Raw genomic sequence first — 16,309 nt, 5'->3', positions numbered from 1 at the left:
CTAGAATTGTAGTGCAGAAAAAGTGTATCTATATATGTTATAAGATGTATCTGAATGAGAGGTGTATATAGTAAATTAGTAAGTAGATAAAGTGTATCTGGAAAAAAAAAAAAAAAAAAAATTGCATAATTAAGCTAGTTCGTACGGTTCGTACGTTAAGGCAGTTCGTACCTGAACCCGCCCCTATATATATATATATATATATATATATATATATATATATATATATATATATATATATATATATATATATATATATATATATATATATATACACACACATATATTTCTTCATAATGGAAAAACATTAGTTCGGTCTACTTATATTCTTGGAAAATTATACACTTTACATAATATGTATGACAATTTCCATACACAATCAATCAATTAGAATATCACATATGACATTTGTGTGTTAACTTGAAATAGTTGGAGTAAGGTTAGGTTAGTCATTTTACATGAGTAATTTGCTTGTTACCTCAAACTGGTTAACTATATTTAAGGAAGTTTTTATTTTTATTTATTTTCTTTCCTTAAAAATGGTCAACCGTGTTTTATATATTTTTATTTGTATTCCATCCATTTTTCTAATTTTTTTGTTTTTAGCAAAAAAATATTCGAAATAAATAGGATATTATTATCTTTATTTTTATTTCTAACAATTAACTATTACCTTGTTATGATGCGGGAGCATTAAAATGTAAGAAAAATTAAGTGAAGAAGAGCGAAGAGGAGCTGATTAATACGGCTTTCCAGGCCGAGCTAGCCACAAGGAATCCTTAACCGTGTTGATAGATATTATTTAGCTTATCTTATTTACTTTCGTTTAGGAAACTTGGGTATTTCCGCTAATTCTAGATAAGATATTATTTCAGTTATTTGTTTATAATATCTTAGCTAGTTTAGGAAAGAGTAGCAAGTTTCTTATTATACAAGTTGTAGTAGGATGTCGAGTTGTATAAATAAGGATCGCATTAGGCCTTTTTCTACACGTTATTTTCATATTAGTAATAAGAATTATTTTGTTTGGAAACAACTTGATTAAGCTTGTGAGTTTAGTCTTTAATTAACCCTTGCGAGGCTGAATTTCTGAGTATAGTTCAAATCCTTGCGAGCCTAAGAGCGAAGACACACATCTATCTTTTGCTGTCTGTTCAATTCTTACACAAACTGCAATACAAACACAATAATTCCGCTGCAACTTTAGTTCACTTAAATCATTTATAAAAAAAATTATTATTTTTACATCAAATTGGTATCAGAGCAAGGTTTTAATTTGTTTCCTAACAATTTAGTCTTGGGATTATCGTTATCATGGGAAATAAACTAGGAGAACGGTGAAGGTTCGGAGAAGCCATGGAAGGACATGGATGCTATGCGAAGGGAGATAGGCCAGATCTCTTATGTTGTCAAGAACATAGCCACGATTTTGGCTAAGAAAAGGATAAACAAAACGAAGGAGATTGTCGAACACTGAAGGCAAGTCAAATGAAGAACAACCCAAGAATAACTACAAAAAGAAGAACGATGATGACCAGGGTCTTAAACTCGATATACCTGAGTTTAATGGAGATTTTGATGTCGAAAAATATTGATTGGGTTCGACAGGCCGAGAAGATTTTCGACTACAAGGACTAAGACGAAAATAAGCAACTCAAGGTTCTTACTTTAAAATTAACTATGTACGCATTTTTTTGGTATCAGAACTTGAGAAAACAAAGGAAAAGACACAAAAAGAGCAAGATTGATACTTGGGAGAAATTAAAGAAATATTTTATGAAGAGATTTTTTCCAAGCAAGAGCAATACCTAAAGTTAACATCTTTGCCTCAAGAGGGTTTGAGTGTAGCTGATTATGTCAAAGAATTCGAGAAGTTGAGTATAGTATGCGATTTGGAAAAAAAAAGAGGAGTTGAGGACAACATGTTTCATACGAGGTCTCAATATATGTTTGTTTAAATGAGTCAAAATTGAAAGCTATGATAACTTTGTTAATGTTTGTCGACTTGCAGTCAAATTGGAGAAACATGACAAGTGAAAGAAGACCTAAAAAAACTATGAGGGGAATAAGGAATCAAATCTTGTTTAAAAAGCCTATACTATGTATTACAATGAATCTTGAAAAGGGGGATCCAAGTGAAAAAGGGAAAGGTGTAGGTGTTGTAACAAAGGATGTTCGGGTATGGAGATGCTTTAAGTGTCAAGTAAATGGGTATATAGCTAACGAGTGTCCTCAAAAGCATGCGTTAAAGGCCACACTTTGTGTACCACCCCAATTTAAGTAGGAGCCTTTAGCAAGACATTCCCAGTTAAATAGAGATGTTACCAACTCAATAAAGGAGGGAGTGAATAAAAAAGTAAAATAATCAACAGGATACTTTAAATAAAGTTTACATCGTTTATGAAATGATTTGCCAAAACGGCTGACAAGTCCAACCAGAATGAAATAAATGTAATAAACATAATATATGTTATGGTTTAACTAAAACGACTATGACATTAACTAATTGAATGGTGGAAGCTAGACTCGTTCCACTCGTCATCACTCGTCCATTCCCAGCACAACATAGCTCGCAGAAACATCAACTAATTTGTACCTGCTTTATTAACCGTTCCCCATTCAAGCGGAAATCATTGAATGGATCAACACAGGCCAGCCCTGAAATAGGTGTCAATTTTAACAATAGGCAACACGCGCCATCCCCGGGTTGAGTAGGGATATAAACAAACTAACCAATAATGATAAAGAAGCTAATAAAATTGATAAAGGAATAAGCACTACTACAAAACTCGTTATGGACATCAGTCGATGGATATCGTATTATTTGGAAAACCGATGTACATAACATGCAGATCGGTTGTTTGCAAAAAACTGATGTGCATATAATTATATGTACATCGGTTGCATTAAAAAACACATGTCCATTATTTTTGATTTTAAAGGACATGTGATATTTAATAAAACTCATGTCTATATAAAAGTCATGGACATGGGACATTGCATTTAACCGATGTGCATCTAAAGTGAAAATTATAGGCGGCAAAAATATTTGCCTCACCGCCATCACTTATAATTTCGACTACATACATTCTTCCCCAAATCCTCTCCCTCGCTCTCGCTCTCACTCCCAAACCCTAACTCCCAAACTCCCGTACTCACTCTCCCTCCCTCCGGCTACCAACCCCGTCCTCAACCCCGTACTCCCTCCACGCACATCTCACTCTCTTCACCGCCTCCCCTTACCCTTACCGACCACCACTACAATCATCATTCCCTTCGCCACTCACAATGCCTCGTCTACTTTCAGTTTCTCAACCAGGCATGTCTCTCTCCCATATCGCCACTCTCACTAACGTTCTCGCCGCTTCCATTTAACGCTCTGACCATGGCTACTACTGCTCCCAATCAGCTTGCCGGTAAAATTCAACACCCTAATTTACCATCCCAAAATTCGAAATCCTAATTAATTTTGTTGTCATACCGCAGGCTTTTAGCCACTCTTCTCCAACGCCATTCGTCCACTCGTTGTCATACCGCAGGCTTTCAGCCTCAGTTCGTTCAGTTATAAGAGTTTTTCCCCCAAATCTCAATTTTATATATAACAAAATTAGGGTTTACTCCTCCAATTGTATGTTTTTCGAATTATTTTTTTGTTTGTGTTACTTAAATTCTCAATTAATTTTACCCTAGTTTAGTATTTGATAATTAATTTCATTTTCATTTTTATCTTAGTTTTAAATTTTTTTTTCCATATTAGTTATCTGAAGAGTTTGGTAATGTATTTGTTTGGGCATGAATCTTGTATTTCAGAGTAAGCCTTCTATGAATCCGTAGTTTTCCATTATTATAAGACGGATAAAACATTGAACTAGGTAACAATTAGGATTGCAACTGACTTTCGGTTACTTTGTGTAGTTGGGAAGGGAAGAACATGTCGTATTATTGGGTTGGCTTCCAAAGAGCTGTGACCTCTAGTGATATTACAATGTCGGCTTGTTTGACATGACCAAATTAAAGGTATTGTGTATCTATTTGCAGCCTAACAATTTCCTCAATAGAAAGTACTTGCAGTTTCATTGTTTGTATCGGTCATGACGGGTCTGAATTGTAACAGTTCAGATACACATAAGTGGTAAATATGCCCATTAAGTTTGTACAATTGTAAATGCAAACTCCTTCAATTTTAGTTGCGAGTCTATTTGAATTATAATGCAGGTTGGCTATTGTTTAATTTACGATTGCAAGTAGAGGGCCGGTATTTCTAAAGTGCTTTTGCTACTGTTTTCGCAATCTTTAATGCAAAGGCAGTACAATTCCCTAGTAAAAATAAGACTTTAAAGTCCTCCATACTATCTTATAAGATATCCTTTAGACTCAATTTTAGTTTTTATGTGTAAATTTGTTCTCTTTAACGTTAGTCTATTGATTTCTAGCTAGCTATATGACTGAATTTCATTTTCTCTGCACATACTTGTTGTATTAGAGTTTAATCCGAGACTTGTTGCAGTAGTTTTTTGCTATTTTTTTTATTTATTAACATTCGATATCGACAAGAAATTGTTTTTAGATGCTTGGGGCATTATTCTGCATCAATAATAATTGTCACTACCATTATTGTTTCGCTTTTTGAGTAGTTTTATGGCCATAATGAAAAAGGCGTAATACATTTCGAGTAATTTTAGTCCATGTGGATTGTTTTATTGCAGGTTAAGGGTGTATGAGATCGGGTTATCATGGGATTCACCATGTTCAGCCCAACTATGGCCACAACGTATCAATTAATAATTGACTTGTTCTCTTCGGGCCTAGATTGTTTCTAATGTTCTGAACCAGGTATCATTTACAACTTCATTTACTACTCGGCTCATGCCAATTTTCCATGTCTAGCTGATCTTTTGAAATTAACACAACCTACTTGTCCACAACAATAGAACCTACTTATCCACAATATGCTAATGACTGATTGTCAGATGGTCTAGTATTTTTACATCTTTGCTCTTTTATCATAGTAATTTTTGTGAATAATAATAATAATGACTAAATGATCTTTATTTCTAATTAATATGCCCCAAGTTGACTGAAGTTGTAGCTACCATCTATCTATTAAGCAAACGGATTTTTGTTTAATAATATACGATTATCTTATCTATTATGTGTAGCAACTTTTCTTAGATCTTACCATGAGAAGTAATAGCATCAATATCATTGGCTGCTGCTCAGAGATTCATTGAAGTAGGCGAGTTATCCAGGGCAAGTATATCTTTACTTTATATGGCTTATGAGTTGCATATCTTATCTATTATGTGTCTCGTTAGTTATATAGGATCTTCTATGTTGATATTTTGTTTTCTCGTTAACTTTGTTGTGTTGAACCAGATTCTCTTGGTAATATGCCCATTGGGAGATGAGCAAATCTGAGGCGGCCAAGTAGTCTTGTCTCTTCGGCCTTTTTTTTAAACAATTAGTCAGTTTACATATCATTCTATATTTTTTTATAGGTTAGTCGTCTAAGTAAATTTGACACATTATGTAGATTAAATTTTTTCATAATTGGCTTTGGATAACCGATTGATTGTATACTGATATTTTTTGTTGATTATGGAATCATTTTGCATTGTCATCATGTGTACGACTAATATGGGCAACAGCGTAATATTATTTTTTTTATAAAAAATAATAATTATGGACATCGGAGTTTTGCAAAAAACTGATGTCCATTGATAAAATAGACATCGGTTTTCCTAAAAATCCGATGTCCATTGATCAATAGACATCGGTTTTCCTAAAAATCCGATATCCATTGTTCAAATAGACATCGGGTTTCCTAAAAATCCGATGTGCAAATTTTAATGGACATCGGTTTAAAATTCGATGTCCATTAATCCACAATGGACATGACCAAACTCTAAATCGGTTGTGTATCCGATGTCCATATAGCGAAAAGTCCGATGTCCATCACAAGTTTTGTAGTAGTGAAGTACTGCTACTCCCAAGGAATACCAAACACAACCGTTGGGGTGCCGGTCTCCCTGTCTAATACGAGCTAACCGTCACCCATTTGTCAGCAAGTATGGCACAACTCGTTGGTCACCGTGGGTCTAACAACTCCCTGATCACCGTATCGTATTATCACCACACAACTCACGCCATGGAATAACTCCCTGGTCACCGTACCTTAGAACACCATACACTGGCGCATCTCCCTGGTCACCGCGCCTCAACAACCATATGGAGAAATAATACATTCAAACACAACTTAATACGACGCGTTAAACAAACATTCTTTAGCCAATTCATCACTTACCTGGGTGTGTCGTTCGACACTCACATTAATAGTTTATCAACCAAACACAGCATGTCGATCGACACATATAGTCTGTCAATCGACAAGCTCTATAGACAGCCAACAGAAGTTTGTCATACCTTTATTCAATTATGATTATTCGTGCATCTAACTACTATATGAATGTTATACAAAAATTGTAGAGTTGATAGGGTATCCCTACCTTTTCTGCAAATACTTCGTCTTAAATAAGAAATCACAAGAATAGGTAGAAAGCCTCTTCTACAAATCCCACACCTAAATTACATAAATACAATAACATACATTACAACGCTATCATACAATTACGGAGACTAACCGACTTGCCCAAATCCCAAGGCTAAGTACACGACCTTCACGGCCTAACATCACCCAAGCCACGGTCAGTAGGGTCACGGGTTTTGGGTCACGGACAGTCGTAGGGATGCGTGATACCGTCTTCATCATGCACAATTGACAAAAATGATATAACTTAACAAATCCCCAAATCTCGTCTTGTCAATCACGCTACCTGGTCTAGGGTTTGGTCAAATACAATCTAAGACATAACTATTAAGCAACAAGTTTAACTAATAAATTCAATGAATGATAGGATTAGAAACTTACAATGAACAAGAAGAATTAAATGGCAAATTCCGTCCCAAACGCTTTGTAACGCCCGCGATGTTAACTTAATGGTTAATTTATTAAAATCGTTAATTTAAAAATACTTGATTTTAATTTGTATTTTATTTATTTGGTTTTATACTTTCAAAATCGTGCTTTAGTTTCATAAAAATCAATTTGATTTTATTTTAGCCCGAAAACCCCTTAAAGGTCGTAATATGGGTCTTTTTAGTGGAAAACCGAGTCACAAACCAAATGCCTTTGTTATTGGGCCAAAACAAACTACGGACCATCTTTAAGACAACAAAACCTCCTTCTTTTAGGGTTTTCGATTTCACTTTTCAGCAATTCCTCTTCATCTTCTTCCTTAGGAAAGATGAGATTCCCACCATTAAACCTTAAAAAACTCAAACTTTAAGACGAATGTCATTTCTTCGTTTCTCATCGAAATTCTATGATTTTTATAACAATCTTCTCCTCTCCTTCTCCTCCATCTTTCTATGTATGAAAAACCTTACCTTTTGAGATTTTTTGGAAAATCCATCTTTTTTTTAGATGAGTTTTCTAGGTGGAAGGTTTAGTATTCCGGAGTAGTATTGAGTCGGAATCATGTCTTTGAAGAGCTAAAAGATAACGGTTATGGGTTACTTGGTATTTTATTTGTTTGTGTTATTTAAGTGTTTAAATTGGTGTTTCACATAAAAATATTGGTTATTTATGTGGGTTTTATCTTAGAATCTTAGTTTATGTTTTATATTGATTTATTAATCATGTGCGATAAGACTTTTTGGATTAATATTATTAATAATAGAGTTTGTGGTATTATTATTGTTAAAGAGGTCTTAAATGGTGATTTTGTGTGTTAGTATGTTGAGATCTAACCTTTTGGATGAAAAAGATAAAATCTTTATGTTGGGTTGTTGTGTTAATTTTGTAATTAACACTCAAAAGTAGATTTTGTGCCCAACAATGATGTTGGAGTAACATTGGGTAAAGTTAGTGGTGTCTTTGATGAATCTTGAGTTTTAACTTGGGTTTTGTTCATATGAATCCATAATATTGATAAATTAATGGTTGTAGGATGTTTGAAGGTCAGACAGTAATTTTAACCATTTTTAGTCATTTTAACCTCCATTTATGCCATTTTTACACTAAAATTCATAAATAATGAAATATTAACCACATTAATATGATATTTTACATGCAATACATAAAATATTCATGTGAGGTCATACTAAAATACCACGGTCAGTAGTGAAGGTTAACTTATTTTTGTGAACAAAAGTTCATTTTAATTATAAAAATGTAATAAAATCACTAAAAATCATTAAAATGTGAAATAAATTTCCATGAATCATAAAAAATGACCTAAAAATATTTTAGGACCATAATATATAACATGCAAAAATTTTCGTGGCTTTATCTTCATAAAACTCAAATTTTTAGTTTTATATGTTAACATTTTAACTCGGAAAAACATTAACCGATTATGCATGCAACATCCTTATACTCTAATACCACTTGTTAGGTTTATTTTCCTCTTATTAGACTCCTCTAATAGTGAACTAATTAACTTCTTAATTATTTGTTCTTTAGATCTAGAGCATGCATAACTAAATAAGAGATTTATGTGGAAAAACAATGTCCCTTACATTGTTGATGGTTTGAAATATAGGGCACAAGTAAGGTCACCTTCCTTCACTTGTTCTTGAGCTTAATGTATTGGATGATCCTCCAAAATCCCAAAGTAGAAATCCTCCTTAGATTGCACCCAAGACTTATCCCTTAAACTAGTATACTAATTAACTAGATTAATAAACTAGTATCCTTATAATAATTCTAATATTATTACTATTACTACACTTATAATCTTATTGTGATATTAGAATGGATGAAAAAATGCTTGTGAATCTAAAAACCTTGTTTTAGAGAGATGGAGAGAATATTAGAGTTTTTGCATGTAAGAAGATATATATGAATTATGTTGAATGAATAGTTGAAATAAGACAACAAAATTCTCTATAAAGAGAAGAGGAAACCGGTGCGGGGTCAAGGAGAACAAGCCAAAATGGAATCTCCTTTTCCTTTTACTCTTATCAACAACTTAGGTGTGTAAGGCTAAATTAGTCTAGGTTCAATTATTTATATTTTATCTCATAAAATAAAATAATCACAACCCACTTACACTCCCTCCATTTCGGTCTATATACCATAAAATGGACTACCAGTTTATTTTGTCAAGTTGTCATTTGTCACACCATATGTCACATGTAATATGTTATATGTTATTAATTAATTTAATGCATATTTATCACATAAATATCATTTTACAAATTAATTAAATTACATACAACAAATTGACTAGTGATACTTGATCATATAAATAAAATGGGTCATATAATTATAATTCACAACATCTTGTAATTATAATTAACCATTCATTCTTATCTCTATCGTTTCTCAAACAAAAACAATTTTAGTAATAAATCATTTTTATTACCAAAATAAATCTTATTTAATCCCATTATAATAAGATATCAATATTCTCTCTCACAAATGCTTTGTTCAACTTTTAAGGAATTGATTACCTTTTATTGTCATACAATTAATCAATTTATCCATTAAGGGAATTGTCCTTTAGGTGTGACCTTAAGGGATCAACTGACCACCACCGTTATATGACAGTAATGTCAAACTCTAGTCAGCCAATCATTACCGATTAACACTAGTAGAAAAAACACCTATTGCGTCAGTCGATTTACGTCGGTTCTACAAAAACAAACGCAAAAAGTACTTAGTTTTGGCGGGAATGCATTTTTTGCCTTTAGTTAAGCTATTTGCGTCAGTTCTTTAAAACAACCGATTTATATTTTGCGTCGGTTATTATTAAAACTGACGTATTTAATCAAATACATCACTTTTTTTCTTTGACCGACTTATTTGATATAATGTTTTTGCATCAATTGAAGTGTAAACCGATGCAAATAAAATTTAATAAAAAAAACCAACAGTTGAACCCTCCTAATATACACTGTATCAAAACTTTTCATCTCCCAATTACTCTTCCCTTGTTCTTCAATCGTTAATCACCAAACCCTAGCTTGATCGTCCCACCACGACCACCATCACCGCGCCCTACTGCTGTTGTCGCACCACCACCACCATTGGAGCCGTCGCACGACCATACCCCTACTGTTGAACACGAAACCCTTCCCTATTCACCAAACCTTAATGTTGCTCCCTCATTCTACCGTCAGACGACCACCACCGTGCTGCCCTCCTTATGTTGCCGCTCAAGCCGTCGCACCAGGCCACCACCACCAACACCGTGCTTCCCTATTTCAAGTATGATTATTGTTGTTTGTTATGTTTATTGTTTGAATGTAAATTTATTTGCATGTTTATCAATTCGTTGATAGTTGTTCCTCTTTATCGTATTTATAAATCGTTTTATCATCTTGAATCGCCTTGTAGTTTGAAGTCAAAGCATAGTAACGGGGTGTTCAGGGCATAGTAAAATCGATAATGTAATGGAGTGTATGAATAGGGTTGTGAAGTTTGCTGTTTCATTTTTGTTTATATTCCGTCTTATATTGTACGGTGTTGTTGCATCTAGTTCATTATTTGAATGGCTTTTTTGTTGTTTCAGAATACTAATTTATTATGTATACTAAGCACACTTCGTCTCGATAACCACCATTAACATTGTAAAAAAATACTCCAGTAAGCAAGTTTCAGATTTATGTAAATCTCTGAATTTGTCTTTGAGTTATTATTGTTGGATTGTCAAATAGACGCTTATGCATGTGTGCTTTAGAGCTAGTAGCTAGCTGCATCTTGCTTCATACAACATAATCAAATCTTTTTCGGTAAATAAATAACAACGGAGCTTTCAGTCTAACTGAATACTCAAATTAGTTTGTGTGTTTATCAATTCATTGCATTATGGTGGTGTTCCTATTTGATTTGTTCTTACTCATATTTGTGTAAATGAAGGTGAAGTATTCCTATTTGATTTGCAGGTATCGTAGGCAAAATGTTATTTTCTTTGTGTTTGTACACAAGTCCAGCTAAGAGTATTCACATTTTTGTCTATATGATAAACTAATAGATGACCAAAAGAACCCTTATTATTTTTGTTCTTTAATAATATGTTTTTGAAATTTTAGTTTTCTCATGTCTTAGATCTTACTTGTCACTTTATCCGACTACCTGCAGTAGGAACGGGCTTGGAGGGTCTGGGCTAACAGTTGCTCAAAAGATATGGCACTGCATTGCTACAATGAGTGGTCAGTATATTTGGATACGCCTACAATCCTTCTCTGCTTTTCGTTGATGGGGAGACTCAGAACAGGTATAACTTCTTTCCTACAACATTTAAATTTGTGTTTTCATAATGTTGAACCCAAATGATTGTGCTTCTTGAAATTATTGATTTCTGTAATCCTTTCTTTCCCCAAAGGACACTAGGACAAATGGCATGGCTAATTGAGAGTTCGTATATGGAAGTCCTAATATGAATCGCTCCGTCAGTTTTGAATTCCTGAATCGCCTATTAGTATGGAATGGGTTTTTAGTAAGTCTGATTCACTTGTCTTTTACATTTTGACATAAATTAAAGTTGAGATTCTGTCTGTATTTATATTGGTGCTGGAAATAGGTCATTTATGATTATGAGATTCTGAAGAGAGAAATTTTACAGTTTTGTTCATCACTCGTTTTTTGAGTGAGTCATGAATTTGCCCGTGGAGGATAGCCTTGTTCAATTCACTGATTTAGTATATCAAATTCTAATGTTATCTAAGGTGCTGCTTAGGGCACATGGCAATGAGACATACAAGGACATGGCCTTCAATATCTAAGAAAAAAAGTCTTCAATATCTAAGAAAAAAGTCTATTTCTATCTGTATATTTTTGCTTGAATGTATTAATGTTAACCGTCAATAATCTGATGAAGTGTATTCTATACTTTATATGCTCTTTTGGTTTGCAGTTCACTATTATTATAGTCTAGTGTACCTACTTATGCGGTTATGCTTCTCTTTCTTCAAGTTCTACCATTTGTTCTTGAATACGGATGGTTGTTAATAATGTCAAAGTATGTGCAGAGTCAAGGAAAAGGCTAATTTTTAGTGCAGAGTGTTTAGGGATTCTGGCAGACTGCCAGTTGTGTTACAAAGCTTTATTCTAATCTCCTTCATTAATGATGTGAAATTATTGTTGGCATGTTAACCCTCACACTGTCACTTTTAGTATGATGTCGTTTCCTTTTTAAATGCGTTATTATCACAAGGTTGTGAATACACGATTCATTTAACTATAGCAGTGTTGGGTTAGCTCATTTTTGTGTTCAGTATTAGTTTAATGATTTAATTGCTTTTCTTGCCTTCTTAAACTTTTAGGCATGGATTGAAATCAGAGTTGCAGGACATTTGGGAGACAGCTCCTGGGGTTCATAGACCGGCGCTATCCTAAGCTTCACCTACGAGGGTGGTACAGCTGGTACCTCGTTAGATATTGGGCAGGTAAACAAGCTTGAATCACCTTATCTGTATATTCAAATGGAATATTGTCCTAGGTAAACTTTTATGTCTACTCTTGACTAGTTTTCACTTTGCTTCTAAGACAGACTTCTTTACTTTTTGGGTGACCAGTTCTTTGCTCTGAACAGATTTGTTTTACCAGATGGGGACAGAAGGGGTGTCCTTGGTTGTTATCATTAATCTACTTTGTCATTGCTCCACTCATATTTGTACCAGCTTATTAGCTCAGTTATGTCTTGAATGACTTTCATTAATAATTAGAGGTTTTCGTCTTTATCTTCTAAAAACTTGGTTCTTTCTTTTGTTCGGTCTAACCTTTTGGAGGATGCTGGTGTATTTTTTTGTTACTAAGATAATGAATGATCGCAACAATTACTTAGTGTGGTTGCTTGTCGAATTGTTAGATCTCGAAGAATGAAATCCATCATTATGGATCCTGGACTCTAAGTTTCAGAAAAGACCGGGATGTTCTACGCCACTCAGAAGCTGGACTTACTAACTGCTTATTAGATCTGCTCAGGTACTCTTTCGAATAACTCTTTGGTGGGGCTATCTCATTATTTATTCTACCTTCATTCTTAGTTGCATTGCTCAATTGGATTAGCTCGATAAATTTCAACCTTCTGATATAAACAAGACTTGATGAGGTTGTCTTGTTGCATTGTTTGGATAGGATAATAAGAGGGGGGATAAAGCCATGGAGGGTCGGTATGAGTATGGGATGAGGGAGGGAAAAAGGGTGTTTTCCCGTCAATTTTTACTATGTTACAAACAACTTTGAATTGGCTTGTAAGAGGAAAAACGACTCCCTCCAACTTAATATGTTATCCGGAAAACGGTATTAAGATCCCTCCTTTTCCCTCCAAATCACTAACTAAAAATGTGTAACTATTTCATCTTTTATAACACTCATGACCTTGCTACTCACATAATTTGATCTTAGGATGTGAACAAGGGTGCTTGAATGTTCCTTTTGCTGAATCCTAAGTAGGTTTGTTATCTTTGTCAACTTGTCCCATTTCACACTTCCACCTAGTGGTCATTAGTCACTCTATTCACTTTTTAGGAAGGTCCTCTATCTCATTTATCAAAAAGGTGCATACTCAATGACTATTTTTGTGATTTATATGCAGGTTCTCCAACCTCAGCATTGAACCGCGAGTGCATACCAGAACCAACAGTGCATTAATCAATGAGGAGTTGGCTATCGGGTAGATTGGATATTCCTAGATAGGGTCAAGGCAAGAGAGGGTTGTCAGGTGATCTATGTATTCTTCTACCACTCCGATCGAGCACTATTGACATGAGTATGTCCGATTGAGACTTTGAGTTGTGTTAGGTTTGTGGCATCGAATTTGTATTGATTTATAGTTTTATGTAAGTTTACTAGATGTTTAGAGAACATTTAGTATAGATTAGCTTAGTAACAAAGACGTTTGTTAGATTATTTATACATTGGATTGTATTTGGAACATTGTTGAGTTGAATGAGATGTAATGTTGTTTACATGAGATGTATTAGTGGTTGGTTGGATTTATTGTTGCAGGATTTTAAGTTTTGGTATTCGGATTGTGAGTTCTATATAATTTCAGCAACAAATTTTCATATAAAAAAAACATTAATAAATTGCGTCGGTTTTGAAAGAAATGATGCAAATGAGAAATTCAATTGGCCCTAAAAAAATATCAATTGCATCAGTTATAACAAATGACGCAAAAACTAAAGAAAATGCATCGGTTCTCTATAAAGAACTCATGCAAATGCTAAGCATTTGCGTCGGTTGTACATACAATTACGTCAGTTTTTTAAACACAACAGACGCAAATGGTTTTTTTTTTGTGTAGTTTTTAAAGCACAACTGACGCAAATGGTGAACTTTTTGCGTCAGTTCCACAAATGACGCATAGCAAATACGACCCCTCGATATACGTCAGTCCAAAACCGACGCAAAAAGCCCTTTAAAACTGACGCAATAGAGGCTTTTTCCATTAGTGTAATGACGATCAGTTGATTATATAATAAATCATCACTCACGTATTCTTAATATGAGATTTAATTATGATATTAAATCATGTGATCGCACTATTGTTGAGGACACATTTTTCAACAATCTCTCACTTGTCCGAGACAAGTGTGCGTCACCAATTCTCTTGTCCTATTACAATCTCCCACTCAGTGTAAGGTGTCTTGCAGGTCGTACTTACACTTGATCATATCTTGAGTGGTTTCCTCGATCTGGAGAGTAACTGTCTGACCGGAATTATCTACCATAGGTACCTTCCGAGCGTGGCCACGCATTTCCAGTTAACTACTCCTCGAGTGGCCTTGAGATTTCAAACAACCATGACAAGGGGTGGACAATTCCTATCGCACTATTCCCTTTGTTTAGCCACAGTTCATCATAACCCAAAATATACCCATTTGACCTCATTTACTACAGTCGTAGAGTATAAATCAAAGCTAATCAGAAATTTGTGCCAACTTGGGCGAATAGTATCTAGTCAAAAGAATTGACTCATAAGAATACTATAGTTGCTTCTGCCACGACCAGGCTTTATGAATTACCAGAACTCTATAAGCGGTCACTGCCCGACAGAGTGTCCCATACAGTCTGCCTATGTGATCGACTAGTCATCCCATATGACTCTATGGCACTTGAACTTGCCATCAATCGCATCACACTCTAGTCACTTCGAGACCTCACCTCGTATAAGTAACTAGGGGTAAATACCATGTCAATCCAGTTCACTTTAATGAGGTTCAATTTGTCTCTACAACCCATTCGGATACGACAAGGTAACGGGTGAGTTTAATGAAATTAAAACGATAAATGCAATTATCACATATGAATAGTCAATACACTATTACTACTTCATATTCTATAATCTTTAGTGTATTATAAACAATAGTTAAAACACAATAAAAACTCGGCAAGTGGATATACCCTATATCCATATATTCCAACTTTATCAATTGTTATTTTCTTCTTCTCAACATTATATCTAATAACATGAATTTATCTAAGTATATGTCTAGTATTTTTACCAGACTTGGGCTCTTTAACTTGAAAGATGCTCCCACTGTTATCGCATAACTTGTGATAAAGTCATTTGAAGAGGGATTCACCCTTAATCCCTACGTTGACCATTTTATCACAATTTACTTAGATTCCTTTTGTAGTATTTGCAATGCGCAAAACTAAAACACCTTTTTAGTCTCTTACTCCTTAGTTAGTAAGACATCCTAGGATTACAACAAATCTCTTTAAGTTTGGATGCTAAAGTTTGTGCAACCCTTTAACACGTGACTTAGTTTATCATCCAAACATATGAACAAGTCTTCAATTGTTCTTTAAGGCTTTCACAAGACCATCTTATGAATATAACTTGTTATTGACTCATTATGCTCCTAGCATATGGTTCATCACAGCACGTGCGTCTGTTGGCATACATGATTGTTCTAATGGCGGAAACGTTAGCAATCATTTTCATGTAATCAACAACTTAATAGGTTCAATGAACGACTATGACTCCATTATAGTAATTCCACTTCCATCAACATGAATAACCCATTCAACCTTGTTGATGTTAAACAGATATGAAAGATCTTATCTTCATAAGACTCTCAACTCTATGCCAATATTCTCTCTCATAGATTCAAAATCTAGAACATTTTGCATCCCTTTCCTAGTCTCCAATCACTCTTTCACAGAAGAGAGCATTGGTACATTATTCCCAATAAGTAATATGTTATCAACATATAAGACATGGAGAAACAATTCTAGCTCCCACTTAACTTCATATATAATCATGATTCTTCAATCACGTGAATGAAACTA

The 16,309-nt window shown here is 34.3% G+C and overlaps 1 long non-coding RNA gene across 4 annotated transcripts; it reads left to right on the top strand.

The window, feature by feature from the left end:
* Positions 1-11,934: 11,934 nt before the first annotated feature.
* LOC141609005 (uncharacterized) lies at positions 11,935-13,982 on the top strand. Of its 4 annotated transcripts, none has more exons than XR_012527126.1 (5): positions 11,935-12,221; positions 12,331-12,506; positions 12,600-12,699; positions 12,876-12,991; positions 13,605-13,982. It is a non-coding gene; the product is annotated as an uncharacterized LOC141609005 (long non-coding RNA). The 4 variants fall into 4 exon arrangements; XR_012527125.1 differs by lacking the exon at positions 12,600-12,699 and adding an exon at positions 13,415-13,458 and having other exon boundaries at positions 11,948-12,221; positions 12,331-12,453; XR_012527124.1 differs by lacking the exon at positions 12,600-12,699 and adding an exon at positions 13,415-13,462 and having other exon boundaries at positions 11,948-12,221; positions 12,331-12,453.
* The last annotated feature ends 2,327 nt before the right edge of the window (positions 13,983-16,309 follow it).

The sequence above is a fragment of the Silene latifolia genome, chromosome 10 (genome assembly GCF_048544455.1).
Source record: "Silene latifolia isolate original U9 population chromosome 10, ASM4854445v1, whole genome shotgun sequence".
In the NCBI taxonomy this organism is placed as follows: Eukaryota; Viridiplantae; Streptophyta; class Magnoliopsida; order Caryophyllales; family Caryophyllaceae; genus Silene; species Silene latifolia.
This window is presented reverse-complemented; position numbering and strand designations above follow the sequence as displayed.